At 43.8% G+C, this 14,586-nt stretch overlaps 1 protein-coding gene across 21 annotated transcripts in view; it reads left to right on the top strand.

Annotated features, from left to right (window-relative positions):
- The window catches only part of FOXP1 (forkhead box P1), a 395,027-nt gene that overhangs the window by 187,049 nt on the left and 193,392 nt on the right, over positions 1 to 14,586 (top strand). The window contains exon 3 of one of the 21 annotated variants that reach the window (XM_054215934.1): positions 4,167 to 4,322. The exons of 19 other annotated variants lie outside the window; for them this stretch is intronic. The gene's annotated coding sequence lies outside the window, so the exon portion shown is untranslated. Of the gene's footprint in view, positions 1 to 4,166; positions 4,323 to 4,588; positions 4,610 to 14,586 lie in introns of those variants that run through there. One more of the 21 variants, XM_054215948.1, reaches the window with a different exon arrangement.

Genomic DNA, 14,586 nt, shown 5'->3' with positions numbered 1-14,586 from the left:
GCCACCCACCTACCTCCCACTGAAGTCTCTTACCTGCTTGTTTTCATGTCTGTGCTCCAACGCTCGGTGGCTTCTTGAATAAGAGGTGTGGTCAGGGTTGCTCCCTATGGTAGATCAGTGATGTTCCCTGTCTGTTTTCAGGATTATCTTCGGTATTTTGGAATAAGCTCTTTGCCAGAATTTGGCCTGTGGCAGAATGTTCAGCACGGAAGAGTTCCATGCAAATGGTTAAAATTTGGCAAATTTACTAGTCACTGAAAACAAGGTAATTAGGATGGGACATGCTACCTTGAGTCGTGTTAGAGGTTGCACCTATAGGATACTACTATATGTGTGCATGCATGTGCACAGTGCCAGGAAGCTCTGTACAAGTGTGCATGTATCATATTATAAAATACTAATATTTTAAGCAGTGTAAAGTTAGAGGAAAGCCTTCCATGTGTGTTAGAGGCTAGGACCCTGCTGGGGTGAAGTAATATTGCATGGGGGTTGGAGAAAGAGGAAGATGCTCTTCTCTTGCGCTCATGTGGGATGCACCTTGCTGGTCGCTCTCGAGCGAGCATGAAGTCCTTCGATTTGGCTCCATGATGCCTCTAAGGTACGTAAGAAATGGCTCCTGTTCCTGCCGGACATATTGCCCGATCAGGTCAGAAAGTTGATCTTCAGCGGCAGAGGAGAGGGAATTTTGTGGGCGCTAGCAAAAGGCACTGTGGGAACTTGCAGCTGCAGCCCTGGTTTTGCAGCTGGAGTTTTCATGCTAATGCAGCGAGGCTCAGCAGCACGGTGGCCTCTGCGTGGCCGTGGCCGTGGAACCTCCATTTGACAGTGTGCAGTATTTACAGTGCAGAGCAGCCAGCCCCGCCGTCAATCCCCCCATCAATAGTGATCTTAACTCGTGCACCCTAAACTGAAACAGTCATCGAACTTTTATCTGAATAGGAAAGCTTCAGGTTTTCTTGACAGAACAGATTCTGTGGCTACTAATTTATTACTGCAATTTAAGAAACAGACGTCTGTCTGACATGTGCCATGTAGTTCAGTAGGTCACTAGTGACATCATACTTAAAATCGTTATCTTTGCAAACTGTGCATTTTGTGTAAAAGCTTTTATTTATAGTCAGTCATTAAATTTGAGACCTGATATTTACTTTTCCTCTGATTAGGTTAAAGAGTGAATATGAACAAAAAGTACCCTCCTGTTACCACCAAGCAGTTTACAAACTGTGCGATTCACATGCAGCCTTTTTAAAGGAATTATGTTAAACCATTATGAGCTTAAATGCTATGTGTTAATAAATTTGGTTTTTGCTCTGCTGAGACTGGAGTCAACACCGATTTATATCACAAGGGGTATATTTTATTTCTTTCTGGTTCCTTATAGGTTCTTGTCCTCATCATGGAGCAGGTAAAGCCTGTGGTTAGTGCTGGAACTGTTAGACTCGCAGAGAAGTGCTGCGTTACTGGGATGATGAGACTTTTGGAGGGGTTGTTGAGGTGCCTCTGTTGGTCTGCAGTTACAGTAGCAGGAGTACCAAGGTAGTCCAGGTTCTTGTCCATGTTTTGAGCATTTTCTTGGGCCAAATTCTGAATCCTGTTGCCCAGCCGTTGACGTGATGCGTGTTTTACCCGAGGCAGGGGCCTGCTAATGTGGTAAGGTGCTTCTCTGTAGAGCATGAGCCACTGTAAGCCCCATAGGAGGTCCCCAAAGGATGTACTAAGCTGCACCGTAGGATGTCATCGCCAAATCACCTGTGATCTGCTGAGCCATAAAACCTACTGGCCACATCTTATGTGTCAACACAGAGCCAAAGAGCCAGAGACAAAAGCTCTCTTCAAGGAACAAGTTCATGGGGTGTGCATGAACTCTTCTCCCACCTTCTCCCATCCTCCCCTCTAGCTATCTTCTCTTTGATGTCAAATGCCTCTACCCGCAGCCATGCTGGATATGATGTTTTATGAGTGCTTAAAAATAGTGAACATGAGTGCGGGTAACTTTTCCGCACTTGGTTTCTCTGTGGAAGTACCAGAGCGGTTCAGGGTTGCCCCCAGCCCAGCAGGATGGGCTCGGACCTGAGCCCCCTCCCTGGGGAGGCCAGGGGCTTCTTGCTGGGCTGCAGAGCACTCTCCCTCTGCATGATGGTTCATGAAGGGAGAGAAGAACCCTTCAAAATGGAGTGGCTGTTTAATAACTGTAATGAAAATGATTTTTGACCAAAAATTATGTATTACCAGTTGGCTAAGCTGCATGGTATACTTTCTTAATATTAGATAGGGCTGAGTTGTTTTTTTCCCCCAGACCTTACTGCTAAGATCACTGGCCCATTTCAATTTTTATTGAAACAAATAAACCCAATAAAAACACTTATGCTGAGAGCTGAAGCTCCACTGTAAAAAAAAATAAAAAAATTACTCTGTATTGAATTTATTGATTTATTTATTTACTCCAACTGGAAAATTGAGTATTGTGTTAATGTATTTTATAAGAATCACAGTGCTCGATGAAATGGCTAATTTATTTTAGCGTATACATAAATAGCGAGCAATTTTCAGTGAGACAGGCTAATGAAAATGATGCTATGAAATTGTCTATACTATGAGGAGTGATGGAGTCAAGTTATTATTGGTTGAGTGCTACGACGTAGTGAACTGGCCATCATGTCTTTGAACTTTTGAACTGCTACTTGGTCGTGTGATTTATTGATTTTGATATTGGCCTGTTAAGTTAACTTTTTATTTTTGTTGGGGGAGGTTGCACATGCGGCATAGATGAGGAAAGCGCCGTGTAATTTTATAGATGTTAAACAAGATGGTTGAAAAATTTAAAGCGCGTTAACAGAGCAGGCTCACGCCACGTGGGAAGGCAGAGAGAGATGCTTGTAGGTACCATTAGATGTCAACACTGATGTTCTGATTGCTGCGGATTAGCTGAGTACAAGCGAGTTTGGCAGGGTAAGTGTGCATCATATTTGTCAGAGAAACGTTGCCTTTGTTCTAAATTAAGCGCGTGATCTCATAGCAACTTTGTTTGCCTATCTACCTTAAACCTCTCCTCACGGCGTATCTTATCACGCCGGTGCCTGGTACAGGCAGAGAGCATCAGCGATCTCTTTTGTCAGCCCTTTCCAGAGGAGCGCTCCGTTTTGCCAGCCATTGAGCGGCAGAGGATGCTAACTGGTGGTGCAAACAGTTCTACAGCCTGCGTTGGGCTGTTGCACCGGAGAGCTGCCCCCGTCTGCCCTCACCACAACGTGCAAACTCATTTCATCTTCAAGCTGTAATTCCCTCGCAGGCTGGCTGCTAGTGCCGAGCCTCGGCACGCAGCGCTCGCCAGCAGCTGCCTCATCCCTCCCTGCGAGGAGATGCTACACTTGTTGTTCTTGGTAATTTGCTCAGGACGTGGAATCGAGGTATTAAAATAATATTCTTTGACTTAAAGAAGAATACTGCAGAACTTTTCTCTTAACCGCGCTGGTAGGGGAAGCTTTGTATGGTGACTGCTCTGAGCTCTGTTTCTGATTAAACCGAATAACTTGACACCTGCATTTTACAATTTGCTTAAAGTGCTTTATCCTGTAAACCTAGTGATTTCAAAGCTTTAAAGCCAGCAGACTTGCAGGGGTTTGCACAACTTAGCTCATCCCACCAGTTCGCCGCAATTGTGTAAAACACCACTGGACTTTTCTAATCTATTTGCTCCCCTGCTTTCAAAATCGCAATTTTCATGCCTATCCTCCCCATCCCCACTCACCCCGTGTTCTGCCGTGGGGCTCGGAAATGCACGCGGGCATTATTGTATTCTTTTTTTTTTTTCAGTGATTAAACTGGATTTGGATGTTAAAAGCGCTCCCCCTCCCTCTGTGACCCAAACCATTTTCAGCAGCCTTGCATCTGAGAAACTGGGAAGCTGGTACTACTTGCCTCCTCCCCACCCCAGTTTCTCCCCCCTCCTCTTTCTATTTAATTTTTTTTATTTTATTTAAAAAAAAATGATGGCCTGTTTAAGCCAGAAAACAAAACTAGCGGGAAAAGGCTAAAAACAGGACTGACACCAACACTATTAGCTGGGGGGGGGCGGGGGGGGGGGAAGAAAAATTTCCATTTCATTGCAACTATGTTATTGTTTACTTTGCCATACACATCCTAATATGGTTACCTCCCTGTCAAAGCGGCCGAGCCGGGCTGAGGGGCCCCCTCGGGGAGACGCTTCCAACTGCTGCTCAGACAATAAGAAACAAACGGCGCAACTCCACAAAAGGGCTGCCCGGAAAATAAGTGTCAAATAAATCCTGCAGAACTCTTCCTTCCCAGCACCCGGCCCCCCCGTATGTAACCTGCGCGCTGCCCGGCGGGGCTGGGGGGGGGCGGCGGGGCGCGCTGGACGCGGGCGGCTCCGTGGATCATCCCGCGAGTGGGGAAGGGGGCGGTGGGACGGTTGTGGGGAGGGGGGGGGGGGTGGGGGGGAGAAGCGCGGAGGGGCCCCCGCGGCGGGACGGCTCCGCGCCCGCGCAGCGCCAGGTGCCGGCCGGCGGAGCCCCCCGGGCCGCCCCGCTGCGCGGCGGCGGCGGCTCCCGCGGCGGTGCCGGTTGTTATCTGCAGCGCCAGAACAAAGGTAGGTTGTTCAACTCCGCGCTCCGGGGGAGGGACAAGTTATTTTTGGAGGGTTGTCTTCCCAGTGCATGACTGGTTGACCTAAAAGGAGAAGGGAGGAAAAAAAAAATATATATTTAAAAAAAAAAAAATCAAACCACCAAACCCCTCGGTGGAGTCGAGGAATGAGCGGGCGTGCAGGGGAGCAGCTTTATGGAGCGTAGTTTTATTTTTATGCAACTTAAAGAAGCCGGATCCCCCTCCCCCCGCCCCCCCCCCCCAAAATGCCCTGCTATTTCTAGAAAATTTGCGTTGCTAAAATATCTTAATCTGTGAGCTCTATTTTATTCTTTTAAATATTGATTTTTTTATTTTATTCTTTTAAATATTGATTTTTTTTTTTTTTTTGCATTTGTGATTTTATGTGCACGTATTCCTCCTAGCAGTTATGAATTTCTATGAATTCTAAATAAGCTTTTCTAGGGATGAAACGTGAGGGGTATTTTTACACGAGGATTTCAACTTTTCGGTTGACATAATCTGAAGGTGCTGCAGTCTTTTCTGCGACTGTCCAAGTGCTTCCGTGCCCTGCAAGGAGTTATCACATTTCTTAAACCATCCCTTTATGTCATCTTTTTTCTTTCTTTTTCTTTTTTTTAAGCCTATATGTTATTCAGCTTCAGTGGATGCTTTTCTTTTCCTGCAAACTGAAAGGCTCTTAGGTTTTGCTGTGTTTCTCGGTTTGTTTTGAAAACATAGGAAAATATTAATACAGAGCAGTAAAAAAGAAACAGTGGTGCGCCTTCCGTTCAGGGGAGTCGGCAAACCTGTCCACTTCTATGCCACGAAGTACAGAGAGCAAATCCATAATTCAGTGCAAAAGCAAATGAATTCATGGTGATAGATACGATGGGTATTATGTAACTTAATAAGAAATACATTTTTGATCGCAGGAGCGGACGCTGTGCTTGTAGGTATAAATATCAAATCTAGGTAAGTCTGTGGAAGAGCACTTTTCTTCCAGGCTGTATTACGCAGCATTGTCGTCAATCCCTAATTCTTCCAGGATTTTGGAAGGGAAGCAGCTTCTTCTTAAATTGAGTATCATTCACAAAATCTTTTAAATACCTGTTGTGTGCTCAGTTGCTTAATTGGCTCTCCCTGACTCTGCTGCCTGCCTTCCCCATTTGTTATGGGATCTCTAGTTTTTTTGGGTTTTGTTTTTTTTTTTCTGTTTTTTGTTTTTTTTTTTTTTTTTCCCCAGGAAGTCTCAGTTCCAGAGCAAACCTGGATAGCTAAGCTTTTCTTTCTTTCTTTTCCCCTCCCATTAAAATATTATTTTTTACATATTCATGGAGTTTTCTTTTCTCTTTTTATTTATTTTTCTGTTGAGCTGTGCAGCCTGACCTGTGCTAATCAGAAGCTCTTTTTAAAATGTAAGACCAAGTCAGATAATGTAAATAAACTTCTGTGCACCTAAACTTTTATCTTATAAAACTGGGATTGATTTTTGTTTAAAAAAATACATTGCAACTCAGTAGTGCTAAACACAAATAAACATGTTTCATAAAGTCAAAAGGTGTCTTTTTAAACACATTTCTAGTTTTTGCTTTTTGGGCCGTGTAGGGGATGATAGGAATTAGTAGCCTTTAATTAGACGTGGAGATATTCACATTTTACAGGGATTTATGTTAGAACATGGAATGGCGGGTGGCTTGTTTCCTCATTATGAATACTCCCTGCACATAATGAGGTTCATCATTAGTTGATGGAGTGAATTTGCCCTAGCTCTACCTTGAAAGGCACATAATTTACATACTACTTCAGAGCTTAGGCTTTAATGGATTCCTCGATGAATAAAATGAAAAGCTACTTTCTTTAAATTTTTGAACAGTGTTTTGATAATACGGATTTAATAAGACATTCAATTTCCTTGTTAAGTATATTTGAAAGTGCATTCCCAATTTTAGCACAAGATACACTTCCCCATGTCGCTTCCTATAATATTGGGTAATACATAATCAAATATATCAGTGTAAACATTTTGGGGGACTTAGAGGGATTATTTTACTGTGCGTGTGCAAGGTGGCAGTGGGCTCCTCTGGCCTGGTACTTTATGGTTCCTACCAGCCCCAGGCGTGCTAGAGCTCACCTGTACTGTTGAAATACCGGGGAGCTGGCTTGCTCCTGTCTTAATGCTCATTCTGTCAGAGGAGTGTTTTAACTGTATATTTACTGTGTACCTTTGCAGTGATGGATCTATGGAAATGTGTTGCTGTCTGTCAGGCTGACAGTGACAAACCCGCCGGTCCCACCTCCCTATTTATTTTAATGAGAGGAGAACAGCAAAAACTTCTCTGGTGCAGTTCCACCTCTGAAACTGCTGTGTAGATATGATTAGATTACAGTAAATTGAATTGCAGGCTGCCTAATGTGTTATCATGTCATCGGCTTACTCCAGCCTGGGTCTACAGGGTAGAGTTAGCAAGACTACTTCTTCTTCTTCTTCCTGTCTCACCCTCTCCAGGTGTGGGGGTGTGGGTGGGTGGGGGCCGTGGTGCCATGTGTGTCCGGTGCAAGGGGCAGGCTGGGCACGGCCAGCACTTCTCCCTCTGACACTTGCCACTGCGGCAGAGGAGTCGGAGAGGCAAAAAATACGAAGCGAAGGCTTGTTTTGATAGAATGTTTTATTACCTGAAAACGATGAGCATATATTAACATTAATAGAATAGTCTGTGTCATTCTTTTTTAGGCAATTTACCTCCGCTGCAGACCTGTCTGCTTCAAAATCTTTCTCTGTTCTAAAACATATATTTGTTTAGGGAGTTTTCATTGAAGTGTACATGACAATTACAGCTGTTCATTAACAAAATTGGGTATTTGTTTTAAACTTTAACCAATCACTTTGATATGCTAATTATGGTGTAATTTAATTTGAGCCCTGTAATGATGATGCCGTTATTATGGACATAAATGATGCAGTTAAGCTGAGAGTAATCTCATTTGCATACTGTACATGCCAGTAAATTAAGCCCTTTCTTCGACTGCTTCAGCTTTAATTTTCCACTTCTTTTCACACAGCGCCTTTTCAGCCAGTCTCTTATAAGCCCACTTTGTAATAGTGCTGATGACTGTTTGATGTGGAGAGTTGCCGCACCACAATAATGCAAGACACAAGATGTAACATTTAAAGGATTCATTATCTTACTGAGTGTTGCTTTAAGAAGCTGGGATTAACAAGGGTGGAAGTGTCCTCTCCATGGAGCGGTGCAGGTCTTCCCAGAAACGAATGCAAGCTTTATTTTTCCCCGTTTTTCCTGGTGCACCTTAATAGTTGAAGGGGTTCAGTAAGGCCTCACGGTGTTTTTAGCCAGAACGCTGACAGAGCCCTATAGTACAACACAGAGGGTTTGACCTCTGTAGGATATTCTATGATGCTCCGCTGTTGCAGAAAAGTTATCGGATGTGATTTACGGTATTATAGGGATGGGACATACCACATTATTTCTCAGATTGGGTATGGAGGCTCCAAATCTACCTATGTGAAATACAGCAACACAAAATTGAAGTCTGCATTATTGGTTTTTTTCATACTATTTAATCCCCAGTTTCTCCTCTCGTGGCCCCTGCTTGAGCTGAACTTAGTATCAGGTTAATTTTTAATTTAAGTATTAAAGAACGGCATCCATGTGTTGTTACACCAGCTGATACTAGTGAAAACCTGGGTTTTGAAAGCATAAAGTCACCAAAATCAAGCAAAAATGAATTGTGTAAGTGCTGATTTAAACGGTTAATCTTTTCCGATTTACCATGTTGTCATTGAGCTGAAGTATTCTCATAACACTGTGGCATACAAAGAAATCATGTGAAATAAACAGGGCTCTTTTTATAGCTGCTTACTATTATGGTTAGATATTTTCATAGTTTAATACCTCTGGAAGTAAAGCCTGTCTCAAGTTTTTAGCAGCAGTTGGCCTCTCAGAAAGCCATTGTTGTGTGGGTAACCGAGTTAACTAAAGATCATTATTAAAACCTTGCAATCCTTTCCTTACACAGGGTCCCATGACCAAAAATAGCTTGTGCAGTTGCCCACAAACATGCAAGTTAATAACTTCCTGGGTGAATAGTGTAAAAACTGCCTATTTCCAAAGCATGCACGTCACCCCTGCCTCCGCCCCTTTACGGTACGCAGCAAACAAATGGGAGGGTCCGCTGTTTACCAACTGTCCAGCATTTAATGAGACTTCAGTTTTTATGGTTCTCGCCTACACTTGGTCTCAGTTCTGCATTTCTCACATGCCATTTTGTTTTCCAGCAGCCGTTCCTTGGTAGCCTGACCATGCACATGTGCTGGTTGTGGCCATGCTGCCTCATGGCAATCTAACTGCCCTGCTGTATTTGTACCCTGCATTTCTGAGTCAAAACCAGGATAATCATTCCCAACAAACCTACTGCGCTAGCCACCAAGTATGCTAGCATGTAGGATTTCAGTTCCCCATGTATACCTCTTCCACACATGGCCAGTGCAAGGAAGAGCATCCATGGAGACAAGGACAAGTACAGAGCATGTCATGGTTCTTGGCTTTCACGGAGCCCTTGCTTTTTACCCATAACACAAGAGTTGAGATGGTGGCATGTGGCAGATGGTTCTTCAGGGTGGACTACATCAGAGTGCAAGGCCACAACTTGGGGTCCACCTCTGAAGGAAAATGTGCCCAGAAGAGGAAAGGCTTCCCTAGTTCCTTCTCTGAGGCAGTCAGCCTAGACATGGGGTTCATACATGAGTGTACATGGGAGACAAAACCCCGCAGCCGTTCCCTTGCCCTTTGTGCTCAGAGCCCTGAGCTACTCAGGTAGCTGATGAAACTGGGAACAAGCTGACTCCACCCAAGGGCATGGGGAGAGAAAGGGTTTCTCACAACACAGGGCAATGCAGACCAAGCTCTCCCCAGGAACTTGGAAGGTCAAAAATACTCTAGTATAATGTTGGAAAATTTCAGCCTTTAAAGTTAATGAAAAAAGAGTTCTTGACATTATCTATTTTAGCAGCATCCCTATGGTTCAACCCTTTCTCTTTCTTCTAAAGATAATATATGTGTTGCTTTAGGATGTTATAGGCTGCAAAGGTGTTGTGTCTTCAGCTTCCATAGGAATGAGTATGCTGAGCATCTCCCTCTTGGGTCGTGGAGAGATTTCTGGCCCAGGCAGATAGATGACGGTAGAATGGACTGAGAGGTGGGGTAAGAGAATCTTTATTGGTGCTTTTTAGCGTTCCATGGATGTAACGGCAATACAGTGTACTGTGCAGAAACTTCAGCGTTAATCTTCTTGATAGATAAAACTATTTGTTCCAAAGCGATTTCAATACCTTGCCCTTAAAGAAGCTATGTTGTAAGGGCTGTCTTCACAAAGGAGGTTTCAGGCATAGTTTTTCCTACCCTCCTTGTCCTAATGAAACACATACCCTTCCTCCTTTCACAGGACCTTTTAAGTTTATTCTGGGTAAAGAAACTCATTTATGAAGAAGATTTTCCCTGTATCATCCTCCCTCTTTAATCTGATCCTGGATTGCAATTTTCAGTAAGTTTCTCCTTCCACACTTTCCAACCCATGAACCTTTTCAACCCAATCAGGTGGGAAATTAAAAGTGATACCCGTTCAGATGATGTACTGTGCAGCCCTGTTTGAGCGTTTCTGTGTAATTCAGGATTGCTGGTTTCAAAGAAGTTTTTCACATTGGGTAATGGTAGTTCTTTGCTGAAAGTTATTTCGGAGAGTTTTGAGCTTTATGGGAGATGGACCTCTCATTTTACAGCTTTGTTTACAAACAGCTTTGTTATTGTTATTATCCTTTTCCAGCAAACAAGTGTTTCTTCACAGAAATACTTTTGGTTGAGAGCAAAGCCACTGAACCTCTCTCTAGAATTATAACTACAACAGATTAAAGAGTAATTTATCATATGCTAATATACTTACCCCATCAAAGTCATGAGCGTCGACACACAGAATCAAAAATAGACCTCTGATCTCTATCTCTGTAATGCTTTTCAGCATAGAATCTCTCATCCAGAGACAAAGCTCTAGGAAGTTATATTTACCAATAGTTAAGGAAAAGGTTGTCCGTCACTGAAATTACCCAAGTGCCAAACCGTTGCCCTTCCAAGTCGGACTGAACCAAGTTGACTGCAAGTTTCGGAGTGTGAAGATTCCCTGTTCTGTGCTTGTCAGTTTGTTCCTATTTGTAAATACATCTTTTTGTGGCTGTATATGGCGGACGGATATCTGTGATGAGAAACCATCAGATATCTGTGATGAGTATCTACAGATGCTTTGCTTTTCCAGCATGAGAGACCTTCCTAGTAGTTCCTAGTGGCAGGCAGCTAGCTCACCTGGAGAACATCCTGGAAAAGGTGATGTTTTGGAAGTCCAGGTGAGTCTGCCCATTGCTACTGGTCCTGAGCGTACGCAAAATAAAATATTACAAGTCAAGTAGCTGTCAGGGTTTCTTTAATGTGTAAGCCTTTAGTTCTTTTGGCTGCACACGTCCTCTTCCAGCAGCAGTTTTTCCTATGACTGGAGAATTTGAATGTCTGTCTAAACTGGCTGAGTGGACAAAGCAATGTGATGAAATCGCATTGAACAAACATGCTTCAAGCAGAAGAGTGAAGTCTATCAAGCAAAGCCATCAGTAGAAGGACACGGGACAAACCACGTGCTCAGCCCTTTACTTTGCTCCTGTTATCCCTGTACCACCTGGGGACTATATGGAGTAGTGGTGTAGGTGCACGCACGCTGTGTGGTCACTGGCTCATCCCTGTGACGTATGCCTGCTTCAGGTGCGAGTCTTCAGCTCTGGTCGTGTTTAATTTGGCTTTGCATTGGCTTCTCCTCCAAATAAAACACTTACCCTAAGGATGGCCTTTCAAAAGACCATGTTCTTTTTCCAAAGAACTGCAAATTCTTGAGCTGGGCTGCTTATGTAGTTTCCTGAGACCATCACTTTGAGGAAGCTGACTGAAACAAATGCTGCTTTCAGGTGCATGGCCTAAATCAAAAGCAGCTCTGTTTGAGTTCTGTGAAGTTCGTCAGGGTTTTACCATTATTAACAACCACATGGTCCCAGGCAATGTTCCTCTGTTTTGCATGGGTGAAGGGCAGTGTCTGCTAGCCTGTGCTCTTCTGCCGCAGGGATACAGCGTGCAAAGGCCAGCCACAAGCGAGGAGAGTTCCTTGATGTGGCTCCAACAAGTGCATGCTTGGTGGCCGAGGCTAGAGCAGTCAGCGATGAGGCAACTTGTATCGTCCTCCTTGCATGGACGCCTGTGCCAGCTGGGGAGACTCGCCTGTTTCTTTGCAAACAGAATTTACCCTTGGACTCTGGGAGGAACAAGAAGGCTATGTCTGAAAAGTTTCCTAGGCTTCACACCAAGGTAAGGCTTGCCGTGTATGTTCAGCAAAGCTTAGAGACCCATAGTTCAGCTCTTCCAGCCGCGGGGTGTTTCTCGTGTTTGTTGGTGCAAAGACAAGACTGCAAAGACAAATTTCGTCTTTTGCAAAGACAAGATTGAGTCTGGGTGGATGCACTACGGGCTGGATGAAGGAAGTCCATGTAAAGGAATGAGCAGTCTTTCCCAGCAAATGGGGAGCTTTATATTGCTTTTACAATGAAACAAATATAAAAAGGAAGAATGAAATGATAATAAGCTAAATTGGTGCCAAATGTACAGGATTCCATGGGTGTGCCGGGAAGGGAAACCCAGCTCCTGTAGTTTTCCCTTGGAAAATGACTCGTTCTGTATTTAGAACCCCTGTGCAGGATAACCATATAAATGTGGTTAAACGGCATAGGATTCTGATCAAAGGGGCAATTACAAGTAATAAAATAGGAAATATAATTATTGGTACCATTTCAGATCTTATAGCCAGGGAGAATCTTAGCAGCTAGATGGAGAAAAAGCCTTAACATTAAGAGGAGAAAAGAAAAAAACCCGCCAGATTTCAGCTTTTGGGGCTATATAGAAAAAGACAGTTGAAAACTAAAGATATATTTCCTAGAATCTTTGAATTCCCAAATAATAATTAGGGGTGTTTTGAACAACCTAATTGTTGTCTGAGCTGAATCACAGCAGAAACTGAATTACCAACTTCTGCACAGGAAAATTTACCAAAGTTGGAGCTGTAGCTGGGTTATTTTCACCAAATGTCCAGCACATATGCTGTGCTTGCTTTTATTGTTCACCGTTATGGTGTCACGTCTCGCTAGATTGTGCTTTGCCACACACCTCCACCCCCTAACAAACTGGCCCTATATATGCATGTAGGCAGAATATAGGGAATTAAGCTGTGTGACAGTGAACTTCTGGGGTTTTTTATATGCTTGACAAATGTTTTTTAAACATGGTATAAATACATTGTACAGTAGAGTTGAAGTGTTTGAGGGGCACGTTTTACTCCCAAAAGAAATGTGTGTATTTTGGCTTCGTATTCCTCTGTATTTTTTTTTTCCCCTAAAAGAAATATGTAATATTTTAGCAACACCTATGTTTAGATAATGCAGGTTTGGACAGTATTCTCCTCTGTGTGTTGTAGAGTTCCTACCGACACGCCTGGACAAACCTCACCACCTAAAACCCTCAGGCCAGATTTTGGCATTTGGTGTCCTCAGAGGGAGGGATTGTAGCTGTTAATCCTGTAATAGTCAAATTCTTCAAGGTAGCATCTTCTGTCCTCCCACGGGTTAGATCCTCAGTTTTACCTGACAGCGTGAATATTTCTCTTCAAAGGCAACATAAGCCCTTCTGCAGGCTCCACTCATCCTCACTTCCCCTCGCTGGATCTTGCCCAGGCACTTCTCTTCTTCCTCGGCCTTTTTTGTTGTAGCCATCTTCTTCCTTTCAGGTTCCTTGGAGAAAATACTGTATTTGTAAGGGTCCGTCCCTCCTAAACCCATTCCCTGTGGTCTGCCTGCCTTGCTACAGATGCCTCTCTGGAGAAAGGGCGAGGGCAGCCAGGCTGATCCTATTGCTCTTCAAGATCCCGAGGTCATGTGTTTGGTCCCCTTGCAGATACGCTGAAGCCTATTTAGAGTCAGACATGTAAATATTCCGCTCAAAAATAATAATAATAAAAAAAATCTCATGGCTGAGTTCCTCCGAGGAATTGGAATGTCAGCGGGCATTGGCTCTCACCTGTTTTGATAAGGCATTGCATTTTCAGCGGGTGTTTATAAGCTCCAGATACTTGGGATGAAAATAGCTTCCCCATCCTGTTCCCTTTCCGTGGGTGAGTGAGTGGCTCAGAGGCATGGTAAGGGACATGGGCGCTTTATCCCACCTCCTCCCTGACTTTTCCAGTTATGTTAGCTAGCGACCAGTAAATGCTTCAATACGCACTTGGCCCCATCAGACCCATCCCTGTGTTAAACTCTGCGGTGAATGGGGGCCTTAGCCTCCCTGTGCCCTACGAGCTCCAGTGGTAACAGCTCATCTACTTCATAGAGCTGTTGTAAGCCCTACTTAACTCATGGTTGTGAGGTGTCCCTCAGATATATGGGCCATAAGAAATGTTGTGAGCTTTTGTTTTTCACCTGCAGGGTAGAAGCTCTCCTTCCCCCTGTGCAGCCGAAGCTCCTGCCGCGTTTAAGCGCAGCATCGCACCTGAAGGCTACAGGCTTTGAAATGTACTCGGGTGAACTTTACTTGCACGAGAGGCTTTGATATGTTGGAACACCCCCTCCAGAAAACTGCAGGAAAAACGTTTCGTTTCATTAGTATTTGGGGTGGAAATACGCTGTAGATTAATCCTCTTTGGAAAGAGATTAAGAAATGTTCTCTCCTCCTCCCTCCTCGTGTAAGAGTAGGTAGTGTTTATCCTTTCTTTATTAACTACAGACGTCAGAGAAAAAGGGCTGTTGCCCTTTGATTTTATTTACAAGGCAAAAGTGAGAACTTGTTTGATCATATCATGGCTGTTTAGCTTCAGCGTAAGAGTGGAAGGGAA

The sequence above is a fragment of the Rissa tridactyla genome, chromosome 10, assembly GCF_028500815.1.
Source record: "Rissa tridactyla isolate bRisTri1 chromosome 10, bRisTri1.patW.cur.20221130, whole genome shotgun sequence".
Classification (NCBI taxonomy): Eukaryota; Metazoa; Chordata; class Aves; order Charadriiformes; family Laridae; genus Rissa; species Rissa tridactyla.
The sequence above is the reverse complement of the archived record's forward strand: the minus strand, read 5'-3'. Positions and strand labels throughout refer to the sequence as shown.